Below are 16911 nucleotides of genomic sequence, written 5' to 3' on the forward strand. Positions count from 1 at the left end.
CTTTGTGTCTGTCAAATGAACTTGTCTCCATCTAGCGTTACTAAATAGAACAGCAGTTCGACCATTTTAAGGTTAGTTAGTTCACCCAAAAATGAAAATTCTGTCATCGTTTACTCACCCTCATGTTGTTCCAAGATTTACACAAAAGGCAAAATATTAGGGACTGTCAGCATCAATTGAATTTTTTTTTCACACAATGAATGTGAGTGGTGACTGTGGTGTCACTTTTCTTAACATCTCCACTACCCTCAACTGATAAACAAACCAACACATTAATTTAAAATAATTTACATATTTATTTATATAATATGTATATAATATGTACTCCAGGTTGTGAAGTTCAGATGCACTTTCTCCCCACCTAACATTTCAAAAGAAGCAACATTTGTAGGTTGTTGGTTAAAAATTAACATTAATGTCCATGGTTTTGAGGCCAAGTAGGGGAAATTGTAACAATAGAAAAGCATCTTGTAAGCAGAATAATTACTATTTCATTATTGATTGATCAGGGGACAAATGTGTTTAAGATTATTACACTATTTTAATACCTGACTTAATTATACATTAGTAATATGATCACTTTGAAATGTAATGAGATGCTGTGAAAGTGTTCCAATTTTGTTCCCTAATTTACTGAATCAGAAATCAATATTTAATTGTTCCAGCAGCTTTGTAGGCCTGTAAATGGTGTCATTTCTTGTATCAAAAGATGAAGTGCACTTAGTGTGTTATGGGGGGAAATCATTTAAATTGTTACATTTTATCCTTGTTTATCTAGAAGTAAAAGCTTTTTATCATAAATATTTCCACTCATCCCAAAAAAAGTTGCACCAACACAACCATGAAAAGTCACATTCGGACCCAAGAAGGGAATGCTTACAAGTATGTACAATATTTTTGTGCTTTACTTATAAAGTATTGCTCAGCAATTATTATAATTAATAGTTTAGGAGAGGCAAGTGGATGTAAAAAAAAGAAATACTTATTTTGGCATATGTCCAGCTGACCATAGTTCATAATGATTGCATAATACCCATTTGTAATTCCTTTCATTTGAACCTTGCCAAAATGTCAATCTGTAAGTTGTTGTGCCAGCATATGCATTTGTGTGGGGCATATGCATGCTATATTCTTTATGTGGACACATATCCAAAACAAGTGGAACTGTTTTCCTGAACATTTATGTTTTACACAGACACATCTGTGATTGGTTACAATGCTCAGTGCTACTGCAAAAATAATAATAATAATAATAATTGTAAATTGAAGAGACCTAAAATATCTGAAAAGGAGTAATTAAACCAACTAATTTTATTTACTGTAATTACTGTTATCAATGCTATAAAGCTGATAATTCAGTGTTCCTGGCCTTGAATAGATTAGACTAATGACCTTAAAATGACTTTAAAGCAACAAAAAACGATGCCAACACAACGATGCAATGTAACACACATGCCATCAACTTTCAAAACACTCATTCTCCTTTTCACATCCAGTCTAAACAGTGAAAAACTAGACTGTTAATATGATAGTACACCATAATTTCTATGCAACACATGCAATGCTTTTGTTATGATAATTTGTTATACATGAGTCTTAAGACTTAAAACCTGAGCTAACAATGAATTTAGCAGAAGTTTTTTTTTTTTTTCTGGGAGTGTCTTCCAACCACCCAATTAAAAGAGAGAATATTCATTCAGTGCAATAACAGTAGGGATGATGCCATTTGGTCATTCATAATCTTGAGACAAGAGTCATTCAAGTTAACTACCAATAAAATCTGGAAGAGTGCAATATAAAATATGTACTTGTAGGATACCTCTGCATGGTAGGCCAGAGAAATACAGGCATTCTTATTGAATCCGGTGTATTGAACGCACACACAAAAAAAATAGCTCTTTGGCTGAACCTGATTTAATTGTGGACTGTGGTTCCACATGCTTGCAATTAGTTTTCTTAATTTAAAATTACAATGTAATCTCAACATAAACACTTGTGTAGAAATAACCTAGTTGAATTGGATAAACCCAACAAAATTAGACGTTTCAATGTTATTCAAATCTCTTATTTCTTTATGTACTAATTAGTGATAGTGAATGTTTGCATGCTAAATACATGCTGGGTGTAAGTACTACAGAGTTTGGTAACTCTGCAATGGTTAGTGCAGCAATTCCCCAACGAAGCAAGCAAACATATCAATGTGCAATATATACCTGTCCTCATCATTAGCTCAAGCTCCACCATAATGGTAACCCCTAAAACCCCAAAATAGCAGAAACTCTAAAATCTCAACATAACAAAACATTAAACACTAACAAGTTCGCCCCGTTTATATTCATCTTGCACAAAACGCATAAAATTACACTTAGTTTTAACATTTACTCTCCCTATTGATTCCCAAGCAAAGCATGCTGGAAAATGGAAATCTCTTGCCCAGTTTCATCAGTGCTACATTAACACCAGAAAACATAATCATGTACCGGTTGTTCAAACTCAAATTAATTAAGTAAACATTAATATTTCAGTTTCAAATGGACAAAACCCAATGAAATCAAGTTGTGACAAAATGTTCTAGAATTGTTTCTTTAGTTAGCATTTTAATCAAGTCAATTGAACAAGCAGCAAGTGTAGTGCAGTCTAAGAGTAAGAATAGCAAACATGCTAATTCTCTGATCATTTCCTCACTCTCATGCCATCCCAGATGTGTATGACTTTCTTCTGCTGAACAAAAATAAAATTTTTTAGAATATCTCATCTCTGTAGGTCAATATAATGCAAGTGAGAATTTTCATTTTTGGGTGAACTAAAGGTTAGGTTACAGATGTAACCTCCATTCCCTGATGGAGGGAACGAGACGTTGTGTCGAAGAAGCGACACTAGGGATCTCTCTTGTGTGCCTTTTGCATCTCTGATCTATGAGAAAAGGCCAATGAGAAATTGTCCGAAAGAATTTGCATGTCTCGCCCCAGACATACGGGTATAAAGGAGGGGAAATGCATCTGTTTCATTCAGGATTTTTCTGAGGAGCTGAAAATGGTTCAGCCGTAACAGTGGCTCGGTTCAGTGACGTGGCCGGGAGGACACAACATCTCGTTCCCTCCATCAGGGAACAGAGGTTACATTCGTAACCTAGACGTTCCCCATCTGTCGCTCACTTCGACGTTGTGTCGAAGAAGCGACACTAGGGGTCCAATTTAAATCACGCCATGCACTGAGCCGTGTACGTGTACTGCTGACACAGGAGCGGGCAGATAATTTACGTGCCAAAGCGACCAGCTGTGTCAGACTGCACATACCCTTCCCCCATGCCCCATAAAATCGTCAGAGCTTTCTGGTTCTTTACCCCCGACAGGGGGAACAAGGATACGTGCAAAGCATGGGAGCAGGCCGTGCCAGCCGCAGCTTTTCTCTCTCTATGTTTCTCGCATAGAGTTAAAGTGGCTTGGGCCATCTTAACGCTATCATACGCATCGGAGAAGGCGATCTTACCCAGTTTCTATTCTTTCAGGGGGAAAAGACCCAGCGGAGACCACACCTGCCCAGACTGGGAGAGGTAAAGAGTGGTGAAATACATCACATGGGCTTTTAGGTCACATGTGGAGAATGGCAGATTCTACCTCATTGGGAGGGAAGAGTTGCTACAAACACGGCGACCGGGGGTCTGTGAGGAGTGCCCAAGGGAGACGCGGGTCCGCTCGCAATTGGATCGTACCACGGAAAATACACACAGGGGGATAAGTCCACATTCAAGTACAGGGTAGATTGAGTACCCGCAGGAGCTTTTAGAAAAGTTTTAAAGGGACCGCCGTGCCTGGCCTGAAGGCGGTGAGGCATTTCAGCGCTGACTGCATGTGTTGGTGATGCACGCTGACATTGAGACTGAGTCTAACTCCATGCCGAGAAAAGAGATGCTCTGAACTGGGGCGAGCTTGCTCTTTTCCCAGTTGACCTGAAGCCCTAAACGGCTGAGGTGCATGAGCACCTGGTCCCTGTGGGCGCATAGTAACTCTCGTGAGTGGGCCAGGATGAGCCAGTCGTCGAGGTAGTTGAGTATGCGGATGCCGGCTTCCCCAAGTGGGGCAAGGGCTGCCTCTGCGACCTTCGTAAAGACACGAGGGGATAGGGACATGCCGAAGGGGAGGACATTTTACTGATATGCCTGGCCGTCGAATGCGAACCGTAGGAAGGTTCGATGGATAATTTAATTGCGTAACCGAGTCTAATGGTCATGGCCAGCCAGCATGACGGATTGGGAAGCGAGAGCCACGCATCCAAACTAAAGGGGACGGTTATTTTTGACGTACCCAGCGGGGCTTCGCAGCGGGGCGGAGAAGGAAATGTGGTGTCGGGAGGCAAGGATGTGCCTGAGGAGTAAGATGTGCCTTAAGTAAACATACTTAAGACTCGAAGCACTTACCTTGCTCCGCACACCCGGCAGGGGGAAGGTTAGTGACTGAGGAGGAGGTCCCATAGAGGCGTGCTCTGGACTCGCCGGGGAACAGTCGTGGGGCTGAAGGCGAAAGGTCCGAGTCTAGCGTGCCGGGACTGTTGAGGTGTGGCTGCAGAGAGCCGTGAGAATGGCAATTGCCAGCCAGGCGACCCAGAGACAAAGGAAATAGCTATTTTATTGAGAATGTGGGTACCGCAGCCCAAAGGGGGTGCGGAAAATGAAATAAATTCAACAAAGGATTCTCCTCCCGGCCCTCCACCGGGGGACGAAGTGGTCTTCTTACCAGCTACGGAGTGAACATCTTGGTCTCTGGGTCGGGCGTCTCAGGACCGCTTGGGAGCCTTCCGGGTCCCCGAAGGGGTTCGGGAGACAGGGGGCGCGCACGCTTCCTGCAGTGCTGGGTGGTGGCGGGGAACAGGTGGATCGCAACCGCTCGGTCCACCTGGGGAACAGGTGGTTCTCGGGGAACAGGTGGATCGCAACCGCTCGGTCCACCTGGGGGACGGTGGGCTCGTCCAGCTAGGGGGACTCAAGAGGATAGGCAGGCTGGCCGAGAGGCGAGCCGCTGTTTCCTCGAGCCCGTACAGAAGTCAACGAGCGTGCCGAGGGGTGGGTGGTTCGCAGGGGCGTACCCAGCGGAACCGAACCAGCTGCCATCCCCAGATCGCTTCCATCGCCAGCTGGGTCATCCTCAATCCCGTTGGAAGAAGGAACAACGCAGAAGTGGAGAGCACTCTACCGCATCCAGGAATTACAAAGGGGCGGAAAGGCATCTTTATAAAGACGCGTCCTGAAAAGGACGTTCAACGCCAGCTGTGTTATTGCTCTTTTAGCGAAAATAACTCTTTTAGAGAAAATCAACTCTTTTAGTTGCGCTGTCGAAGCGCCCAGGGGCAAACTGCACTGCCGTGCAGAGAAGGGAGAAAGCCGTTGATATGCACCGTAGATCCAACAGCAATCGCTCAGAGATGAGAAGAACAGTGTGTGACTCGCCGCTCGCTGCATACACAAACATCGGCTCCGAAGAAAATTTCTGAATGAAACAGATACATTTCCCCTCCTTTATACCCTTATGTCCAGGGGCAGTACATGCCATTTCTGTCTGCCAATTTCTCATTGGCCTTTTCTCATAGATCAAAGATGCAAAAGGCACTCAAGAGAGACCTCTGGTGTCGCTTCTTCGACACAACGTCGAAGTGAGCGACAGACGGGGAACCCTGTATATACAACTATGTGTCATTGCTAAATATGAATTATTTTTATTTATGAAATATCACATTAACAGTTAATACATTTTAGTGATAACTGACAATACAAATGATGTTAAAATGTGTGTGCTGTTTCTGTTTTTGCTTTGGACATTGAATAATGATAAAAGGCAATTTTAAGCAATTGAGAGCAATTGAGACAAGGGAGGCAAAATGTCCCTTGTGAAAAAGTACACTTATGCATACTTTTATTGTTTGTATTATGGATATAATGTACTTAAAAAAAACATACTTAAGTGTGAACTGAATGTATTTGTTTTGGATACTTAATTGCATGTTAATTACACATAAGTAAAAATGTATTTGTGTTTAAATTTATATTAAATGCAATGAATTCAACTTGAGTGCTATTTTTACACACTTAAGTAGTATTTAAGAAGTGCTAAATAAGTACTATTGTAACATTTTGCAAAGCACTTGAGATGTATTAACAATATACTTATATATTTGTCACGATTCCCTTGTTGTCTGCCCTGGGTTTCACTTGTCATTGTTAAATGTACTACACTTCCCAGAATCCACCTGCCATCACCACTGCCATTTTGTTCATTGTTCTCACCTGTGTCATATTCAGTCATCACTCCCTGGTTATTTAAGCCCTGCTTTTTGTTCACTCCTTGTCGTTCGTTGAATGTTGTCAAGCCTGATCTGTGTTTCCCTGCCTGAGTTCTTAGTTTATGTTTGTTTCCCCATCGAGGGTTTTTCCTTTGTGTTTGTTTTGTGTTTGTTTAATAAATAAAGAAGCCTGCATTTAGATCCTCTCTCCTCGCTGCCTCATTCGTAACAGAACGAACGACCAACCATGGATCTAGCGGTTTCACAAGCCAACTGCAGTCTGCTCAGCTTGATGCAGGGAAGCCGTCCGGTGGAGCACCACATCCGTGATTTCCTCAAGCTGGCGAGGGTCACGGACTTCCCAGACTCCCTCCTGGTGGGTTTTTTCCGGGCCAACCTGAACGGTGCACTCAAGGAGCGGTTGCCACCGGCGACGCGCGGCTGGACGCTCCGCGAATTCGTGGAGGAGACCCTGTTAGCCTGCGGTTCGTCGTTCACTGTGGACGTTGTCGAGGAGGACCCCGTAGCTCCCCCCACAGTGGTAACTCTCCATTCGCCCGTGGTTCGTCCCTTCATGCCTGCCTTAGTCAACGAACCAGCGCTGCTAACTTCATCCGCCCGGAGGAGGAGAAGAAGAAAGGCCTCTGCTCTACAGCCTCCGCCAACCACGGCCAACCAGCCAATGCCTGTAGCCTCCGATGTCAGTGAGCCAGCGCCTGTAGCCTCCGATGTCAGTGAGCCAGCGCCTGTAGCCTCCGATGTCAGTGAGCCAGCGCCTGTAGCCTCCGATGTCCCTGAGCCAGCGCCTGTGGCCTCGACCGTCCCTGAGCCAGCGCCTGTAGCCTCGACCGTCCAAGAGCCAGTGCCAGTGGCCATGACCGTCCAAGAGCCAGTACCCCCCGAGCTTTCCAGAGCTCCGCCTTCCGAGCTTTCCAGAGCTCCGCCTTCCGAGCTTTCCAGAGCTCTGCCTCCCGAGCTTTCCAGAGCTCCGCCTCCCGAGCTTTCCAGAGCTCCGCCTCCCCAGCTTTCCAGAGCTCCGCCTCCCGAGCTTCCCAGAGCTCCGCCTCCCGAGCTTCCCAGAGCTCCGCCTCCCAAGCTTCCCAGAGCTCCGCCCCCTGAGCCTCCCTTGGCTCCGCCTCTCAAGCCTCTCGAGCCTTCCAGGGCTCCGCCTCTCGAGCCTTCCAGGGCTTCGCTTCTGGAGCGTCCTACGGCGCCACCTCCCTCGGCTCCACCTCCAGAACCTTCCAGACCTCCGCCTCTAGAGCCTCCTACGGTGCCACCTCCATTGGCTCCGCCTCTAGAGCATCCTACGGTGCCACCTCCATCGGCTCCGCCTCCAGAGCCTTACAGACCTCTGCCTCTAGAGCCTCCTACGGCGCCACCTCCATCGGCTCCGCCTCTAGAGCCTCCTACGGTGCCACCTCCATCGGCTCCGCTTCCAGAGCCTTCCAGGTCTCCGCCTCTAGAGCCTCCAACAGCACCTACTTCCACGCCTCCGCCTGCAACGGCTCCACCTCCCACGGTTCGGCCTCCTGAACCTGTCCTTGCCCTGTGGCCAGCTCCCAGGCCTCCTGACCCCGTTCCCGTCCTGTGGCCTCCTCCCAGGCCTCCTGACCCGGTCCCTGTCCTGTGGCCTCTTCCCAGGCCCCCTGACCCAGTCCCTGTCCAGTGGCCTCCTCCTAGGTTCCCCAAACCTGTCCTTGCCCTGTGCCTCCTTGGTCTGCCTGTCTGCTCCCTGTGCCTCCTTGGACTGCCTGTCTGCCCTTTGTGCCCCTTGGACTGCCTGTTTTCCCCTTGTACTCCCTTGGTCTGTCTGTTTGCCCCTTGTGCTCCTCTGGTCTGTCTGTTTTTTATTATCTATGATTACCCCTAGATTTCTGACCATTTTATAAGGCAATAGTGTAGTTTTACATGCTGCACGGCAGTGATTCGAGCAGTCACTGTGGTGTCGTTAGGCTGGAAAGACAAGTAGAGTTGTGTGTCATCAGCGTATCTGTGGTAAGAGAAACCATGTGACTGAATGATGGGTCCCAGTGATGTCCAAGCACTGATCCCTGAGGTACCCCAGTAATAACTGATGTGGCTTGGACACCTCACCTCTCCAGGCTACCTTGAAGGACCTACCTGATAGGGATTAAACCAGTCAATCACATTTCCTGTGATGCCCAGCGAGGAAAGGGTGGAGAGTAAGATCTGATGGTTGACTGTGTCAAAGTCTGCAGAAAGGTCCAGCAGAATCAAGACGGATGATCTGGATTCAGCTTTCGTCTGTCTCAGCAACTCAGTGACAGACAGCAGGGCAGTCTCTAATTGGGACGAACACTGAAATGCAGACTGATTTACGAACTGAAGGAAATTATGGATTTGGCCGAAGTACAATGCCAGAATCATCCGGCAACAAACGCATGCATAACTCACTAATAGACAATACATGTAACTTACTGACTCGATTAGTGGAAGCGATGGCCAACAGAAAGGCAGTTTTCAAAAGATACCCACTTAAGGTCAGCCGTCTGCAAGTGTTTGAACGGCTGCATGTACAAGTGTTAAATCCCACACAGGAAAGTGGGGGTTGCAGGCTGGCCTTAAATGTCTCGCACCCTTTCAAAAACGAACAAAACAAGATTATAGGAACCAAGAGTAAAACCATTAACTGGTACATGATACGCAAAAATGGCTAGTTTCCTTGACTGTATCCAAGAGATGTTGCAAAAAACTCAAAACTCTTGGAACCTCGCAGTGTGTAGGATCCAACCCACGATCCCTGCACCATGAAGAGAAAAATTCCAACACACAGCATAGAGCTGACATGTGGATACAGCCCTAGCTCTAACAATAGAATGAACAACAGCAGGTTCACAATCAGTTAGAAGAGGGTTGGACCCAGAGGCCAAACCCAAAGCTGCAGATGGGCTAGATCCAGGTCCCAAACACCGCCATCCATCTGCAATTGCAGATCCTTCTGGAGCGGAAGGTGCCACGGTCTGCCCACCAATAGTCCCAGAATTATGGGAAACCAAGACCTGGCTGGGAATCAGGGTGCTACACGACATATGCCAGATGTATGCCTTGATGGTGAACTGTATCCAAAAGTCAGATATATGATTTCCTGGCTGATCCATACAAATATTTAAAATATCCATGGCTTTCAAATATTTATCTTTTAAAAATCTTTATGTGAGGGATAAAAGACAATTTATTGTCAAAGGTTATTCCAAGGAATTTGGTCTCCTTGTCAACTTTGATAGGAATGTTATCCATAGATAGCTCTGGGTCATGATGGAGAGAACTGCAAATCTTGCAGAAATAAATACAGACTGTTTTACTCTTTGAGAACTTAAATCCATTGGACACAGACCAGGCCTGAACCTTATTAATTGTAAATTGAATTTTCCATTCAATATTGTTCATGAATTTGCCTCTGTAACAAACAAAAAATGTGTCTACAGTACATAAAGACGATGACTTTTGCAACATGGTTTATTTTTATACAAATTTTACACTAGTCTGTGTGAGTCTGATAGATTTGATTTCTGATTTTCAAATGTTTATTTGATAAAAAGCTGGCAATAAAAACTTGTCCTCTAAAACTGTCCTCTAAAACAAAGTTGATGTAGATCCTTTAAAATACCATACTTCCAGGTCATGTCGTAATCTTTCTCCAAGTCAAAGAAGACTGCAACAGCATGTTCTTTTCTGATATAACTTTTGAGGCTGATGAGGTGATCTATAGTGCTTCTTCCTTTTCTATATTCACCTTGAGCATTTCTTATAAGTTGTTGAGACTCCAACATCCATACGAGTCGTTCATTAACCATTCTCCATAGTTTTACATTAACAACTCATCGGGGCTATAGGTGGGTAATTGGAAGGTACATTATGATCCTTTCTTGTCTTTGGAATAGGAATAATATCCACTTCTTTCCAAGAATATGGAACATTCCCTGATATACAGATGGAGTTCAAAATGTTTAAAAGTGGACGGTCATGTGACACCATGTGAGGATCGGATGTGTGAACAGCGTGCTCTGCGCACTTTTCTAGTTTTAACACTTTTAATGATATAAACTGGTGAGATTCGATACACTATGTTTCATAACTGTTCTAGAAGGACAAAATGTTAAAGAATTCAAAATCCTCAGGCTCTGGAGGCAATAAAAGACACTTATGTGCTCAAGCTGATACCCCCATTAGGGCCATGAGCCAGGCAGTTGATTTGGTCATAGAGATGCGGGAAATGCAGCCAGAGATGCTGGGCATGTCGGCAATGCTGACGAAGGTCGTTGCTGACTTGGAGGATCTTGATGTGATATCGATATAGGGACAGTTTTGTGGATGAACCTACAAATTCTTTGAGTTTGTTCCACTTATTGGCTAGATTTTGATTTATAGATTATCTTTTGCTGTGTAATTCTGTCTCACAAAATTTGTATAGAAATGCCGGACTTGAGCAATCCAATGGCAAAGGGGTTGTGGGTCCTCAGAGATGCACATGGACGGTTTGAGTTTGGAGGGATGGACACCAGTTGGCGCTGTCGGGTTAATGTGCACATTTTTATTTTTTCTGTTTGTTTTGTTCCGGGATGTTTGGGTTTTAATGGTCGCACCATTGTTGGAATGGGGCCTTTATAATCTTGTTTTTGACACACAAGATCAATTTTTTCTTATATGGGAAAATCTCTAATGTTAATATAAGTGGATTATCTCTCTCCATGTGGAATATGAATTGGTTTGGGCACCCCATAAAAAGAAGGAAGGTTATTTCTCTTCTTAAGAGTAAGAGATATGATACTGTGTTTCTTCAAGAAACACCTTTCTCTGCGAGAAGCAGAAAAGTTTGGAAAGTGATGGGGTGGGCATTTGTTTTTATAGTGCTGGCTCGAGTAAGATCAGGGGAGTCATTACAGATTTTGTTTTATTATTATGCATTCGGTCTCAGATATTTGGCTCATTGGTTGCTTCCACCTGAGAGAGAGCCCCTCACTGGCTTTGAATTGAACAGGAAGTTCTTGCCACTATTTTGCCATTTCTATTAAACTAAATCTGAGAGGTTAAGTTACACCCCGTTATCTCACATTTGCACTTGGTATGGACAAAAGTGTTCAGAGTGTTTCATTCAGACATTTATTTAAATGGTGCCTCAAGCATATGGCTGAACCCAAAATGATGTATTAATAAGTCCCCTTTCTGCTGGTCAGAGTGGATTGTGAGGGGGGTTACTACACTCAGTGACCTATATTAAAGATCGTTTGAAGATTTGGTTCAATGTTTTGGGATTCCAAAATCACAGTTTTTTAGGTATTTACAGTTGGGAGTATCCCCCCTAAAATAGCAGACACTATGGGAGTGGTGATTACTACTTTTGGAAAAGGTCATGATGCATCAGTGTATTACTTCCTGCTAATTCAGAGTCTGGGGGACAGAGCTTCAATATACATTAACAATTATGTGAGAAAGATTTCAATTTGGTATTGGAGGAAGGAGTGTGGGTTAGGATTTAAAAAAAACGTCAAGTGCACATCTAGAGATGCAAGCGTGCACCTTATGCAAATCAAGATTATACATCTATAGGACCCCATCTAGATTGTATAGGCTTGGTCTTAAAGACACACCCACCTGCTGGTGATGCCAATTGGAGAATGGAGGCACAGCCCATGTTTTTTGGTGGTGTGTTGAGATCCAGGGGTTTTGGATGAAGGGTCAGAGTTTTGTGTTTGACGTGTTGGGCACTCAGATACCATTTTGCTCCAGATTCTGTGTTCTGGGCGATGGGGAGGTCATCAATATGGGAAATAAAAAGTAAAGGGATCAATGGAAAGGAGGAGGCGAGAACCGGCTTGACAATATAAATAATAGTTTTAATGATAAACTTAAAAGACAAACACACACATGACGGACATGTCCGTAAACTATCTCTCTCTCCTCGCACCACCGTCTGTCATCGGCCTTTATTCCTCTCGGAGGCTTAATTTGCCCGATAATGATACCCGGCCCCGCCCTCCGCCCTGCCACAATAAAGAATTGGGTCCTGACCAGATTGTTTCGAGGAAATGGAAGTTGTGTGGAGTGCCCCCTATTTCAGGAGTGCTTTTAGTGTTTTCTGTGTGAATCAATACAAATTTTAATAAAAAAAAAAGGAATTGCATACTTATTAGAAATAAAGTAACAGTACAACTGATGTTAAGTTATAATTAATTACAACCATTATTAAACTTTAATATATTCCTAATATGTTAAAATATATTTGAAATATATTAAAATGCATTATAAAATGTTGCAATGTTACATATTTAGCACTACTTAAATGCTACATAATTGGGTCAAAAAAGCATTATTAAAAGCTACTTCATGCATTTGATATCACTTAAATGCAATTAACATGTGATTAAGTGTCCAAAAACTTTACATTCAGTTCACAGTTAAGTACAATATGTGTTTTGAAAGTACATTATTTCTATTGCACTTGTTTAAAGATACTGTATTTCAAGTGCATTATAAGATAATGTCCTATAAGAGTATTTCTTGAAAATATAATGAAGAACATTTTAAAATGTATTAACTTTGAATGTAATTTCAAATAACACACTATAATTAAAATAATAATAAAGTATACTTTTGTTTAAATGTGCTTTATTATGTTAGTCAATAAATCCAATTAAATATACTTCTTTAAAGCACACTAAAAGACTTTTAAAACAAAATTATTTCAAATGTACTTTAAAATAATAATGTTAAGTTAACATTATTACAAAGTGCTATTTAAAAGTGTGCTTAAGTACATTAGGAAAAATACTTATGAATGTGTATTCCCTTCAAGTACATGTAAGTATCCTTTAAATTTATTTATATTATATTGCCTGTAATTATCCTTTTCAAAAAATATACTTTTAGGATTTCAAGTACTCTCCAAGTACACATTTTTCAAACAGGGTTGCATAACATGGGACTACATGAACTGTTTTTTGGTATGGTTTTGGTATATGACTAATTATCTTCAAAACAAAGTGGGTATTGCACTAGCAAAGAGTTGAGGAACTGTTTAACAGACAACAGCATAACCTTTTAACACAAATCTTATCAAAATAACACATCCAGTCTAAAAGTTGAAATGGACCTCTATTGCTTAATTCATCCCTATCCTGAACTGATAGGCTTGTAATCATGGTTTTGTTAATGTGCAACACACCGTGTCCATTTCCCGCCCTCCTAATAAAGTGTTAATGTCAAGTTTGGATGTCAATTGTTGTGGCGATCAGTCAGTGTTCATGAGCTGCAGTATGCAGAAGATATACAAAGATTCAGCCAGATCCATAGACTTTCCTCAACCACATTGTGAGCAAAATGAACAAAAACAAACACCTGTGGTCTGTAGTCCGGCTGAGTCTGCCGTTTGTTGGGTTTTGTTTTTTCTGTGCAGGTGCGTACATCAACTCCATCCAGGGTTCCCTTTACACTTTGAGGGTCTTCTTTGCCTATTTCCTCATTGCCTTGGGTTTACTTTCCCTTTTAACTGGAATCTTCTGGTCTGTTTGTCGGGGAATGAAGTGCAAAATGTATGCAGAACTGAGAAGGATCCAAGACACAAGGGTCCATGTTTCTACTGTGGACAGGTAGGACTGATTTGCATTTACATAGTTTGAATCTAAAACGTAGCATGAAACTATAGTTTTGAAGCCTCTAAAAATGGGTAGTTGACATGAAATACATTAGGATAGGTGATTTATATGATTTACAATGTATTTTGCTATTTCTTTCACAATTATTATGCATGCAGTTTTTATGACCTCAGATTGAGAGTGCATGCCATGGAATATGTAGCCTACTTTTGTGTTTTTAATTCATTAATTGCAGGAACATTTAGAATGAACAAATGCAAAAAAGTCTTAAAATTGTGAAAGAAATAGTGAATAAAATATTCAAAATGGAATGGTGAACAGTCACTTAAAATATACACTGTCTACATATAACCTAAATTTATAATATTACATGAAAAAACAAATCATGAATACGCTATGTATCAATTACCCATACACAGAAACAGGATTATTTATTTGAGGACCAGATTTGCAGGAAATACTTTTGATATGATTCTAGGGGCATGCCAGCAATCAGCAGAGAAGAGAATATTTGCAAACTGCTATATTATGCACTAAGATAAAATGAATAATGCAAAACTAGCCTTCTGTCATTATACGACCCTCAACATTAATTTTATTATGTGAGAAGTACAGGAAAAAGTAATAAAACACCGCTAAACATAAGTTGAGTAAATTCTAAAGATTTTCTTAATGCATTCAAATAAATGTTTTCCCCTCTCAGGCCAGACTTCTACCCTCCCTCTTATGAGGAATCCCAGCGCACAAGTGATGCTCACATTGAAACTTCACATGCATGTGAGGTCCAGTTGGGTGCAGCACCACCACTCTACACACAGAGCAGCTCTGACACAGTGAGTGTGGACTTTAGCCATGAAGAGCCTCCAACCTACCAGCAAGCAGTTCTTCAGAGTCCACCTGAGCCATTGTCAGTTGTCTCTGGATTAGTATGAGAGGAGAAATATGACAGTATGGGTGTGGACAAGAAGACATATGTTACAGATAAGACATGAGCTGTCCAACCATCCGTCCCTATATCTTAGGGGGTTTAAAATGTCTTTGTTCTGAGAGAAAGCAGAGACCAGTGTGAGGTGGCCAGCAGTAGTAGACATCAGAGGTTTAGCTTGAGCAATGAATGAGAAAGTTTGTCAAGGAATGATGCAGTTCACGCTTGATTGTCATTGTCACCTTAGACCAGTAACTGCTGTAAAGGAGTGAAATTGAAGTCAGTTTTACTGTGATGTTGATGTGTTAGGAGGGATGCTGTAGGGCTGCAAGACACAGAATGTGGATATTATTGCCCCACTGGGATCTAAGATTGTCAACAGGATTGAGGATAGATAGCAATGTCAAAAACTAGTTCAACAGAGAATCTTTTAAAGGTTTAAGCACAGGGGGGTGGTCAGGGGTGGACCGAAGCCTGGCCACTCCATTGGCCACCCCACTCACAATTGCTGTAATTTTTTGTCTTGACACAATTTAGTCTTGCACACCAACAACAACCACCCCCCAACCCCCCACCCCCTCCGATAATGTGCCATCACAGACTGATCGCTGGACCCTGCCCGGCCACCCCTGTGAAAAACTCCTGCCTCCGCCCATGTTCTTGCATAAGTTGAATGAATGAGAAGAAATTGTGACATGAGCTTGCAGGGTTGGGAGGGTTACATTTAAAAAGTATTCTGCTGCAGATTGCGGACTACATGCTGTAAAATACTATATGTAAGAAAATACACTTCACTTTAAAAATACATTCTGTAACAAAAAGCTTAAATATATTATGCAGTTTTGATAATCAAGTAAATGTATCTTGTTTTAAGGATTTTTATTTATTTTTACTGGAAAACAATGTTGACATTTTCATTAGGAATACCATTTTTGCAGTACGTATTTACCCTAATATTAAAAGTCATACTAGAGAAAAAGTAATGCTCTAAAGTGAATTTTCTTCATAGAATTCATTATACAATATAATTGCACATGGTGAAAGATTCATGTTAAGGCAAGAAATCGCATTTTAGCTAAGCATAAAGCTAAATATTCACATGGCAATTTACACAAGGTCAAATATTTTTGCTTCTCCAAACTTCAAAACCACATAGAGTGTACACAAAGACACACTTTTCTGATTGTATGTGGATTCCATTCATAGAATGAGGCAGAACATAGCCTATATTATTTGTAGCTTTCTATAAAATGTTAAAGGCTACATTGGTTAGCAGTTCTTGTAAAAATACCCTAACTGCATAAAAACGTAGTCAAGGCATGTAATCGTGAATTCATTGGATATGTGTTTCATCTATCAAAGCGTTTCTAACTGTTTTTTGGGGGTAAGATGTAGAAACATAATGGAGCTACTATATTAAGCTCCCAAGGGAAATTTCCTCAATTACCTCATATACAACTTTTCACTCAACAGTGTGAAAGTGCTCGTATGAATGAAATAAATCATAAGAAAGTGTTTCATCGCTGTCCAAAAGCTCCTCAGATTACATAATTGCTATGGATATATGTTTTCCAAGTGAATAGATTAAATATTAAATGAAACAAATTACAAGAAATGGCAAAGTAATCTCTTCAGTAATCAAAAACTATTCTGATTACCATGATGAACCTGATGAATTTACTAATGCTGCAGAAACAGATCCTGTATATTTTGCAGTTTATGTCTAAAATATTATGTCATCTATATAATGAATGTAAAGATTGAACCCATGCATTTATAATACTGTTTTGTATGACTTATTATATATGATATAAATACAACTTTGATATTGTTACTTGCTAATATGAAAAGTAATTTACAACAATAAAGTGTTTAAACCAGAAAATATTGTCCATAAAAATGACTCCAATAAATATGCTACAGAATTGAATGCCATTTATGGTGTCTATTGATATGTTGGCACTTATGATAAAGAAAGCAATTACACCATGAGAAGCAATTCATGAGATTTATTTCCCCGATTCCGCATCATGTGTTACTAGCAAGCAGATAAAGCCATTGTTATCATAGTGTTTGTATAAATATATATTTAAATAT

The 16911-nt window shown here is 41.6% G+C and overlaps 1 protein-coding gene across 1 annotated transcript in view; it reads right to left on the bottom strand.

Annotated features, from left to right (window-relative positions):
- The window catches only part of LOC127621481 (phosphoglucomutase-like protein 5), a 242965-nt gene that overhangs the window by 178182 nt on the left and 47872 nt on the right, over nucleotides 1-16911 (bottom strand). The gene's annotated exons all lie outside the window — the stretch shown is intronic.

This window comes from Xyrauchen texanus, chromosome 27 (genome assembly GCF_025860055.1).
Source record: "Xyrauchen texanus isolate HMW12.3.18 chromosome 27, RBS_HiC_50CHRs, whole genome shotgun sequence".
NCBI lineage: Eukaryota > Metazoa > Chordata > Actinopteri > Cypriniformes > Catostomidae > Xyrauchen > Xyrauchen texanus.